Raw genomic sequence first — 12,534 nt, 5'->3', positions numbered from 1 at the left:
CTTTGGGGCATATCTACAAGGCCCCGCAATAAATATCGCTAATCGCGCTTAGCACGATTGAAGTTATCGCATGCTATCGCTGGATATTGTCACTGAGATACCGCGTATCAACAACGGCTATCTCCAAATCGATAATATATTCAGTGATAGCGGCAAAATGCTTCAACATCGCTGGTAATCCAGCGATAACATGTCAGCTATAGGGTAGGTCTTGTTGATATGCCATGGGGGATTCAGCATGATAATCCACCCCCCATAGGGCAATATGGCTAAGTCAGCAATTAACCTGGCGTAAGGAACCAGCTTTAATCGGCTCTTTGTGCGACTTTCATGGTCGCAACGCGGGAATGGGCCATCCTTGTTGATAGCAGGAAGCCGCGTTATCGATGTTCTGGCATGTAGTGAATGTCAGAAACGCCTACCTTGCATCTCATTAGCGATGAGATGCAAGGTGTTGGTGAAATGTGCTATGCCATAAGGTTACACATGCTGAAGCCGGTTAGCATGCCCTTGCTAATACCGCATTAGGATTATAGCCACTTCATGGTCGAAAAACGGCCGCTAAAGCGGCGATAATCGTCTTGATGATATGCCCCTTTGGCTTTGCGGTCTATTATCTGGTTTGGCATAAACCTGGCCAACAGACTGCAAATTTAAAGAGTCTTTGGCCTTTCCATCTTTTCGGAGTAGACCCTGACTCTGCGATGAGAGCTCAACATCGTACAAATGAGCCCTCTAGCCCAACCTGTAACATCACTTTTGGTGGGGAAATCAAGGCCCGTGCATCCCCTCCGGCGGGCCCATCCATAGTCCTGATTGGCCTATGCATGCAATTATCTATACTGTGCCATTATTAGGCATTGGGCTTGATGAATGTAGCCCACTGGTTGGAGGTTGAAGTTGCCAGTCACCCAACCTTCCCTGGTTACTACAGACTGATTGAGTATGGGGGATTCAAAGACAGGCTGCGCTCTGTTAACTCTATTTCGTGAATGAGAGCGGTATCTGCTCTTAGTAAAAATGCATCAACGTGCCAACTACTCCTTGTCCCACTTTTATTTTTGACATGATTTACTTTCCCATCTTCCTTTATACCAAAATCAATAAATAAAGTCAGTAGTGTCAATAATATCAATAACAACCCACCGCAAGTTCAAACAGTACCTTTTAAGTTTGTGTGCTTATCAAAGGTGGCTTCCGATGTGGAAGCTGAAAATAATGTGGCCCTGCCCGGCCTCCTTCGGCCTCTGATGGGCGCAGACGGGCCTGCCCTTGGCCCGGGCACACCAGTGCGCGTCACGGCAGGCTCCGCTGAGGGGCTGCTGGGGGATGTAGTCATCCCAGCGGCAAGAAGGACTTGTTGCCCTTTCCCCTCACGGCAGACAAATTATGGCGTCAATGGCCGTTCCCCTCACGGCAGCTAGGTGTTTGTATGGCCGTTCCCCTAACAGCAATGGCAAAGTGCAAGTGCGCTGAGTTCCAGCATCCTGCGCTGCTAGGGTGACCAACCGCCCGTAAATTTCATGGACAGTCCGTTTTTTGGACCTCACGTCCGTTGTCCGTGAGGATCCTTTTTACGGACGCCTTTTGTCCGTAATTTTGGCCTTGCAGGGAACAGCACTGTTCCCTGTGAGAGGCCTCAGACCCTTGGTGCTGGCGCCTCACACTCTTCCTGTTGCACAAGAGCAGCCCCCCCCCCCCCCCACACCCCCCATTATCATTCTGTATGCCGGCTAATTGCCGCATACAGAATGTCAATGGGTCTGTCTAGGGTGTTAGAGCATGTGGCGGCCTCCTCCTGCCTCAGTGTACAGCAGGGCAATCTGATTGATAAAATGTAAAAAAGAAATGCTAATGCTGCAACGTTGGAAAACATTTCATATAAAGAAGCCTGTAAAATAAGTTAAAAAGAACGGGTTATAGTTCTTGCACTGCCTCATCATTTTTGAACTGAAGTATTTTCAATATTATAATCAACAAAGCCATGGTTGCTGCTCTTTTATTTTAAGCAACTAACAACCATTGACAAAGCCAATAGTCCTGGCTTGTTGTTTGTGTAATGATACTTGCCGTATTATATATCTGGATACAATGACATAAACAACATAATACCAGTCCGGCGGAACACTACGTAGCGCAGATTTTTAGCCTAGGTGTTTTAAACCACGTCCTTAATTACATCGAACACCCCCTTTGAAGAGACACCCCAGTTTTTTTACACCACTTAAAGCCCTGGAAACACCATGTCACAGTCAACTCACATCCTGGCACTGTGCATCATGCATGACTCATGACTTCTGCGTTTTCAGACTGCCTATGTGCAGGGGCATAGTGAACTTTCCCCCACCCCACCCCACCCCTTGCTTTAGGAACTACAGCGAGGTGAAGCTCTTGATGGGCCTCTTCTGTCTACAACTCTGCAGACAAAGGCTCAGCTCATAATGTGAAAAGGTGGGTGAGTAAATAAGTGATGGAATGTGTGAATGGCTGGATGGATTTCTGAAAGGATGAATGGATGAATGAGAGGGTGAATGGATAGATAAAAAATGAAAGGATGGATGAATGAGTGGAAGTATGGATGAGAGAAAAGGTAAAAAGATGTATGTATGGGTGGTAGGGTTGATGGATGGGTAAAAGGGTGGATGGGTGTGTGAAAGGATGGATGGGTGAGTGAAAGCTTAGATGGGCGAGTGAATGGGTGAATGGATGAGTGAAAGGATGGATTGAATTAATAAGTAAAAGGGTGGATGGATGGACAAAAGAATGGATAGATGAGTGAAGAAGTGAAAGGGTGGATGGATGACAGAATGGATGGATGAGTGAAAGGATGGATGAGTCATAGGATCAATGGATGGAATTAATGAATGGATGAGTAGGTGGATGGGTGGATGGATGGATGGATAAGTGACTGGGTGGATGGGTGAGTGAGTGAATAGATGGCTGGATGGGTAAAAGGGTAAATGGCTGGATGGACGAGTGAATAGATGGATGGGTGAAAGATTGGATGGATGACTACAGATGGATGGGGTGAAAGGGTGGGTAGATGAATAATGGATGGATGAGTGAAAGGGTGGATGAGGGATGGATGAGTGAAATGATGGATGGAAGGATATATGGTGGATAGGTTTGTAAATGGTTGAATATGTTTGGATATAAATGGGCAGATAGATGGAAGGACAGAATGAATGGTGAAAGACTGAATGGAGGATGAAAGAATGATTACACCTTGTGGCACCTATTATCTTAAGTAACATTTCCTATACATTGACTTTCACATTAATATGAGTCATTGTCTATGTATAATGTGTGTGATGTAACGCACTCCGACACCCTGCCCTACATAATTGGGATGAGTACCACTAAGAGAAATTAAATACACATGAGAGACTGTCTAAGTGAAGATGAGGGGCACCATTGAAGGGTGGTAGCAAGGCAGGACTGGCCGGACCGGGCATCTGTTGTTTTCCTGGGAGGCTGGAAAGGGTGGGGAGCGGTTTTGTTACTGGGGGCTGGTACTGCAAAGTTCCTTGTATATCCAGTAGTTTTCAATCAACAATAAAAGCGGGCTCACTTATATTCTGGTGTGATTCATCATTGTCTAATGACTAATGTACCTGCTGGAGCGAGATGCACATTTTTAATCGTCTAAGGTAGCAAGCTGCGGCCATACTGAAAAAACGTGAAGTGTATGATTTTCTCAACCTAATATAAACTTATTTTGACTTGTACTTAGATGGTTGTCTATTTACTTACTTATATGCTATTGCGCTACCACCTCTGACGTGTCTGTAAAACGTACTTTTTGTCCCGAAGTTTTGTCCTGAATTTTGACCTTTTGTCTTGAATTTTTGTCCTGAATTTTGTCACTTTGTCCTGAATTTTTACACTCACCGTCCTGAATTTGCACCTATGCCAGTTGGTCACCCTACGCGCTGCTGGAGGATGGCTGGTCTTTTATGCGCCTCCAGGCGTGGGGAGAGACGTCACGGCAGGCACCGCTGAGGGGCTGCTGGGGGATGTAGTCACCCCAGCGGCGAGAAGGACTTGTTGGCCGTTCCCCTCACAGCAGACAAATGATGGCGTCAATGGCCATTCCCCTCACGGCAGGTAGGTGTTTGAGTTCCAGCATCTATTTGTCATTTGTTCATTTATTATTACTCAATAAAAATGACTTGAAATAAAGAATAGTAATTACAGGATAAATACTCCACTACAGAAGAGTTGGCAGCATACAAATTGAAGAGTTGTCCAGAGAAACACACCAAGATCTTAGAACCCTGATTGAACCACTTCAACACCTTTAGACTAGTTACACCTGGAGACACAATAGACTCAGTGGGGTGATTTTAAGGGCAGGCTGCTTGCACTGTAGCCCAAGAGTAAATTGTTATGTTTCGTAGCTGAAGAGAAATTAGTCTCAGGGCAGTGATCTGTACGTCCTGCAATGATGTAAACACATAATTGTTGATGTTAAGTCTCAATCTAATTTCAAATATAGTTACAAAAATGTGAAAACTCATTAAACAGAGATGTTTTAAATTAGTATGGTAAATCTATACCCCCACTGTGCCTTTACCTCTATGATATTATGTCCCTCAATATTCTGCTCACAATATTGTGTTTCTTCGATATTCTGACTTCGATATTGCCTGGTACTATCCGTTGGAACCTGCACACAGATGCAGAAGGGAGCTTTGTTCTTGTTTCAAAGTGTAGCCCTCTTTCTGTAGCACATGGGTAAAGCGTTAACAAACACAAATTGACTGCAGAGTGCTCAGCTCAGAAACACAAAGGGCCATGCATTGCGGCTAACTGAGCTGAGCAGGCTCCAGTACATGCACTATTGTGTGGGCAATGGTGAAAATCTGTTGTGACATCTCTATTGGGTTTCCCTTCAGGCTGTTTAATAGGCTTTCTTTATGTAAAATTGCACATAAAGCCTGGGTACTTTGTGCCTATATTGGTATGTACATTTAGCTCATGATGCTCAATGTATGTATTGGCACAGGAATAAATGTAAGCCTCGAGACTTTTACTCCAATCCAGTTTTGAGAAGGCCCCAGGGGTGCACGCAGGTTCATGCAGCCCTGGGATCAGAGGGGGCCTCCCAATCCTTTAAGGGACCTAATTCTGTCGGGGACCCACATTTGGCTGAAGGCAATGTATATCTGTGAGATGTGGGATACAAGGGGCCACCTCAACACCTACTGCAGGGTGGGGGGGGAGGCTTCATTTTGTGTTACGCCACTGAAAAGCCCATGTGTGCCTTAAATTATACCGGCTTAATATTTTGGGGCACATCTCGAACCCCTTGAAGGAACCATCCAAAGAGAACCATTGGTACTTTAGTTAAAGGTTTGTGAGGCCCAGCTCAAGTCCTGAAGGCACCACTCAAGAGGTTGCACACATACCTCAGTAAAAGGTCTATGAGGCCCACCTTTTTAGTGTTGAAAGCGCCCCATAGGCAGATCCACAGATATCAATGGGCACACCAAGAGCTAAATTTAACAAACATCAATGGGAACCCCAAGTGCCTAATTTGACAAACATCAATTGGAACCCCAAGTGCTTAATTTGACAAACATCAATTGGAACCCCAAGTGCTAAATTTGACAAACATCAATAGACACCCCAAGTGCTTAATTTGAACTGGTGGTTGCAGGTGGCAACAACCCACATGTATTTCTCCTCATCAGACTTTGAGCCAGAGCAAGAGAGAGAAAACACAATAAGAGGAAAGAAGTAGCGAGAGAAAGATGGGAAAGCAGTGAGAAAGCAAGAAAGACAGCAGGGATGAAAAAGTCATGTAAATGAGTGAGATAAAGGGGCATGGAGTGGCTTGTGATGGATGAAAGAGACATGAAGTGCAATCAAGACAACGCACACTTGGTGTTACCTGCCTGGATAGCACCAGTAGCAAACTTCTGATCAAAACTTTGAGCCCTGGAACATATTCTTTTAGATATCAAGAACTGGGCTGAAGTGCAGTCATTCTGCACCTCGGGTGCACCTTGGAGTAGTCATCAACCGGGTCGACCTGAGGAAGGGTTGTTGGTTTTGAGCTCAGCTCACACTGCCCATGGGTAAGACACCAATACCTGAAAGAGGTCTTTGGTTTGCTTCTCATGGCGGAACAGGTGAAAGGAACTTCAGAATAGACTTCACATTTTAAGGGCCATAAAAGACAGACCTTATATATTGTAGGGAATGTAGTATAGACCAAATACATATATGGCTACTTGTACAGTAATTGGGGCAGGCCCCCATATGTGTACCTGGGGTCAGCTCTAAATATTTTGATGCCTTCAGTAACTATCGTTTTCTGTTTGATTCACCATTTTTAGCCCTCTTATAGCTATTCCCCTCTAGCGCAGGTACACTCATGGCAATCACTAGCAGGGTGCCATTGGTGACTTCCTGTGTGCCAATAACAAGAAATAATGCACATCCGAGTAACCTTTGAGCAGCCGCGGCCTGTGCAGGTAACTGCGGAGCGGCGGGCTGGGGGGATTTAGACAGACCATGACGAGGGCAAAATAATTATTTATTTAATTTTCTTTTGGCATTATAATTCCCTCCGCCCTTCCCCCGCTCCTCACCGGCCCCACCGTTCATACCTGTCATAGGCCGCGGCTGCCTCGGAGTGCTTCTGTAGCACAGTTTCATAAGTATAGTACATCACACCATTCAAACATCAAAAAACCACTGGACTATCACAAAATGCTTGGGAGCCTTCAATCAGTCTGCCTTGTGTTTCTTGTACGCCTTCAATGTGATTAAACTGCACACAATAACACACTTAACCCAGGTCTGTTGGCTTTGCAAATTCTTTCTTCTGTGGAGCTCTACATCAGTCATTCCCTTTCACTGAAGACCTCCCACATTACTTATGCTGGGTGTGTTTCTTTTGACACGGTATGAGCTTGTGTGGCTTTTGTGGTAAGAGCATGACATGTGGTTATTCAGTCACACCAGCGTTTACAACATGGTAATCTATCAGAGGGATTTCAAGGATGTTTGTGGTATAAGCGATGAAATAAAATCCAGTCTGAAAGCGAGCCTGCCGTGTAATGCCTCAACTGATTAGATAAAGACATTTGCGGTGAGAAGCCACCAGGATTCGAGTCTATCCAATTACCCACCAGCAGTAAACAGGCTGCAGTGCCACACAGAGGCCAAGATAGATTCTTAATCTAATGTGTTTATCCCATACTATACCTTCTTACGTTTCTGGCTGCAGCCATTTTAACACCCTAATGATAAGCAAGACATTCCCTTCCTTAATTCCTACTGCAGCATACACTCTCCCTTTGAAGATATTGCAGGAAGTGACACAAGATTTGTTCTTGATGACCTCACATAAAATTACATCATCATCAGATGAGCGGTAAGAAAGCCTCTTACACCCGCTTAAGGCATGTGGGTTGATTTTGTGGCATTAGATTTTGATGGCTGTATAGCACTCACGCTGTTCTTGATGGCAGCGCCCAGGGTTGGACTGGCCTATGAAGCAATCAGGCAGTGCCCAATGGGCCGGCCTGAAAAGTCAGTGTGTGGGCAAGTCTTCTAGCTGTCTGTGGACCTGTTTTATGGTCTACTGAGCAGGTCTATACAGTTGATTTTCCTCATATTTATGGTTTAGATTTCTTTATTAAATTTGCAACACACAAATATTTTCCTCATATTTAAACAAACATTGCCGCAGCAAGCTTAAATCACTTCACTCTTCCATACTTTGCAAAACATTTACACAGCATGTCTTTACAAGTTCAAAACTACCCCACTTTGTAAACATGGGCCACTTGTTTTTTTTTATCTTTCTAATTCACAAATGGGGGCCACTTTTATTTTGTGTCTAGCCTGGCTCTGGAAGCGCCTATTGGAGGCAGCTGTTCCCCTGGACTCCTGACAGACCTTCAAACTGTGGGACAGCCCCTACTCCAGGAAAGATCTGGGAAGGGGCCGGGGGAGGCGGGGAGGGCCTAGTTGCTAAAGCGTGAGGTTAGCACAGCCACTTCAAAAAATATCTGTATTTGTACTTTGCTTGTTTTTTTTTTCCTTCTGCTTTGTTATTATTTCTTTTTGGTATCTATGTCATTGCTTGCATCTAATATTGTATAACTGGTGCTTCTTTTTTTCTGTTTTTATGAAGGTATTTGATTATTGATCATTGCATGTTTGATTTCGAAAAAAGTTTATAAAGAATTGAGACACAAAAGAATATTTGAAAACCATGTATTTTTCTAAATAAACTATTTAAACTGAAAACCTCCTTACAATGTTCCTAATGTTACTATTGTTTTGCGTCAAAATAGCATCTATGTACATTATTGTTCTCAACAAGTCTCGAAGGCAACTCCAAATCTGCAGATTTACGTTACAAAAATAAAAATAACTCACAGGTCATTTGTTGACATCCGAATATAGTAATGTACTCAAGGGAGGCATGGGATATGGAATTTATTACTTTCTAAACTACACCAAGGCTGTACACCTAGTGGTAGTAACTCAAACCATTGTTATTTGTGTTATAGATATTGTGTCCCATTCATTAATATGCAAAAAAGCATAAGTACAAAATTTGGCAAAATGTCAGGATTTGTGACATCAACAATCGTTAAAAATAGAGATTACAGTGAAGCAAGGTAGTGAACAGCAGGCTTGTGAGCTGGTTGACGGGGAACTGTCTCCAGCTCAATGCCACCAAGACAGAGGTTATGATTGTCGGGAAGAGAGTGGAATTATGGGGTGACCAATGGTGGCCGTCAGAGTTGGGACCGACTCCGACTCCGGTATCGGAACTGAAAAACCTGGGAGTTTGGTTGGATGCTGGTCTCACCTTCGTTGGCCACACCAAGAAAACAGCAGCGTGCTGTTTTGGCCTCCTTCGGGGCTTAAGACCTGTCCTCAAATTTTTTGATGCCCAAACCAGGCAGCTGGTAACCCAGGCCATTGTCATCTCTCGCCTGGATTACGCCAGCTCTCTCCTGGTGGGGGCCAACCTGGCAGAAATCACCCGCTTACAACGGGTACAAAATGCTGTGGCTAGAGCGATTGTCGGCCTGCCCAGATTTTGTCCTGTCTCAAATGTCCTCCGCTCCTTGCACTGGCTTCCAGTGAGGAAGCGAATCCATTTTAAGGTCCTTTGCTTGACCTTTAAAATTCTGAAGGGTATAGGTCCCCAGATTATGTCTAGCTTCCTGTCCTTTTATGTACCTACACGCACCCTGCGTTCTCAAGGCCAGGCTCTCGCTGTGGTCCCTAGATTCAGGCTCTGTCGTGCAGGTGGACGCTCATTTAGTGTCAAAGCTGCAACCATCTGGAACTCCCTTCCGGTTGAAATCCGCCTGTTGGAGGACCTTTTGCTTTTTCGGAAAGCTATTAAAACATTTTTGTTTTAGTGAGTCTTCTCAGTGGTCCTTCCCTGTTCAGTTCCTTGTTATGTTATGTCCTACCTTGTCACTGCGCCAGGACGCTCCTTCGCTGGAGCCGCTGTGCGCATAACAAATACCGATAACATAACATAACATAACATAACATAACATAACATAACATAACATAACATAACATAACATAACATAACATAATGGGCAGTAATTCAGTGTTGGCTGGTGATATTTAATAGTGGTGAGCTCTGGCTCCTCATCTCATAACTGGCTGCCTACCGTACAAGCCCTCTCTCCACCATGGCTGTGTCTTACAGCACCAACACTCCCCAGCATGCCAGTGTACTCTACATATGTGGGCTCAGTGGCTCTGAAACCGTGAAATAAATCCTCACAGTGGCAAATAACCAGTTTATAGAAATAAACTGAATACAAACCTCTTCCATCCATCCTACCATTTCTTGTTCAGTAAAGGAGCACTTAGACACAGTACAGCTAGCGGTGCCCCACTAAACACGTCTCTACCTCCACTCAGGATGTATATACACAGTGTTAGTCATGCAGTGGTGTAACAAAACTTGAGGGGCCCCCTGCAAAGCACATGGAGCCCCCCCCCTTCGGCGGCTTGGCCCACCATGTACCACTTTGCCCTAACACCCAGAAATCTAGCATATTTTGATTTGAAACCTCCAACATTTAAATGAAATGCCTTTATATTGTCTTTCTCTAAGTTCTAATGAGAAAGTGGAAAACACTCTTAACAAACAAGCTCTGCCATTTGTAACAATACTGTCAAAAGCAGATTATTTAACTGAGGCAACAGTCAAAACAATGCCAAGGAGCGATCCTATTGTCTCAGAAACTGCCTATGGCTGAAGAACAACTATGAAGGGTCTAAAATAGAATTGAAAATACCTTGAAACTTTGAAAGACAAACCCAAACCTGCAATTCCATAAACACACAAGCTTTAACTCAGTATCCTGCGAAAGTCAAGAGAAATAGACTGGTGAATTATCTCCATGCTACACACTAGCGACTGTCAAGGGTTGTGCATGATAATAACATGAACGGAGGAATCAATTTCAATCATAATGTCTTTATTAGTAAGCACTGCAAAACAAGCAGGCAAACAAGGCTGAGGAAGAAAACTGTTTGGATGCTTCAGAACACTGATGCAGATGTTTGTTTTAATTTATAATTTCTGTAGTATAAACAATGCTAAATACAAGATGTAAGGTACACGTATTACAGACAAGTGCAAGAAACACCATAAATAACACTGCATGTAGAATAAAAACAAACCATATCAGCAAGTACCTAATGCCAATCTATAAAAACTGTAGTTGGTAAAGGAAAAGAAAAAGTTCAAATACTTTCAAAGTACAAAATAAAGCAATCACAAGTCCAGCAATATACAAAAAGAAAGCATGTTTTGTAAAATAATCAAACTTTCTTCTTGCATCAAAGTGAAAATACTTTCAAAGTGCATTGTAAAAACAAGTCCAGCAATATGCAAAAATGAAGCCAGGTTGGTCAAACAATTCCCCGTTTGTGTGTGCATAAAGGCACATATATTTCAAAGCAACTGATAAACAACAAATACAGCACATTCAATAATCAAACCAGTTTTAACTAACAATTCCCTTTTTGAAGGCTCAAATATTTCAAAGTGACTAGCAAAACAGTAACAAGTAAAGCAGACAGCAGCATACGTAAATCAAACCTATTTAATCAGATTAATTCCCCTTTTGTTTGTGCATGAAGGCATAAATATTTCAAAGTGCCTGGTAAAGTAATAACAATTTAGCAGCATGAACATCAAACCCATCCAGTCAAACAATGCCCCTTTTATTTGTGCATAAAGGTGCAAATATTTCAGCGTGAGTGATAAAAACAATAACAAGTTTAGGAGCATAAACATTAAGCCAATTTCGACAAAGTATGCCCCTTTCATTTGTGCATAAAGGCGCCAATATTTAAGGGACCGGCAAAAACAATAACAAGTTCAGCAGCAAAATACAGAAAGCTGTTTACTCAAATAATGCCCCTTTTGTCTGTGCAAAAGAAAAGTGTCAAGGGGGTGCATATAAGTCAGGTTAAACTGAATACATTTATTTTTGCCTCTATAAACGTATGTTCAGAATATTGAGGTAGCCTATATATAAGCGAACAATATTTAACTCCATGGCTGCTAAGGCAATTCCCCTCCTGTGCTGGGAATTGCTATTTTCTATTGTTTCATGACGAGCTGGGCTCGTCATCAGTGTTTGAGGAGGCTACACCATGACGAGCCCAGCTCGTCATCAGCTTGGAAGGGGTTAAAGTATGATATACTGGCAGAATACCATATTACTTACTGCTTCCTCATGGGACTCAAAGGACAGATACATTTAGAAAATCAGACTTGAAGTAGGAACAGTAGTTGCAGGAGCCTGATGAAATGTATTGCAGAGTTTGAAGGCTGGTACAGCAGAAAACAATACTTAAAGAGTGAACATAAGGCTGAAGACTACTTACACCAGGAAGAGTGACTGGCAAATTAGACCGGTGGCTGAAGGCTACTAAAGCTTGGTTCACGGAATTGGAGAGATGTAATTGACTGAAAGAATGTTTGCCTCTTGGCCTTTCTTCGTGCAGTCTTCTGTTAAAGCTTTCACCTTTATTATTTTTGCTCGATCACTCGCAATGCTTAAAGTTGAAAGCCCTGACAGCCTTTCCTTCGTCATTGTGCTTCGGAGATAGTTATTGATTAATTTTAACTTTAAAATGACCTTTCTGCACTGGCTACAGTAACTGGAATGGTTAGAAAAAGTTTCAGTGCTGTTGCAACATCCAAAACACTGGGCAGAATTGCATGGTTTGGTGTCACAAAAATAAAAAGTCAGCCAGATCCATGGCTGCCAAGGTTTCAGATTGCTTTATGTGACATTTTTATAATTTCAGCGTAATTATGAGTGACATTTCAACAACTATGAGTGACACTTTTTCCACAAGCAAAATCATGCAATTAAAACGAGGGAAAGATAAATATCAGAAATTACACCCATAGGGGTCACAACCCGGACGCATACTGCACTTTATTTCAAAAAGACACACTGAGCAGTTTACTAAAAATCAATTCGCTGATTATAGCGGGGTGCGCAGCCC

General features: G+C 43.1%; 1 long non-coding RNA gene across 1 annotated transcript in view; it reads right to left on the bottom strand.

Annotated features, from left to right (window-relative positions):
- Positions 1–12,057, bottom strand: part of LOC147701295 (uncharacterized) — a 72,268-nt gene extending 60,211 nt beyond the window's left edge. Inside the window, exon 1 of the long non-coding RNA XR_015297445.1 lies at positions 11,905–12,057. This is a non-coding gene — a long non-coding RNA (uncharacterized LOC147701295). The remainder of the gene's footprint in view (positions 1–11,904) is intronic.
- Positions 12,058–12,534: the final 477 nt, after the last annotated feature.

This window comes from Lissotriton vulgaris, chromosome 7, assembly GCF_964263255.1.
Source record: "Lissotriton vulgaris chromosome 7, aLisVul1.2, whole genome shotgun sequence".
NCBI classification, from domain to species: domain Eukaryota; kingdom Metazoa; phylum Chordata; class Amphibia; order Caudata; family Salamandridae; genus Lissotriton; species Lissotriton vulgaris.
Note: the sequence above shows the minus strand (reverse complement) of the source record. Positions and strands in the feature narration are given on the sequence as shown.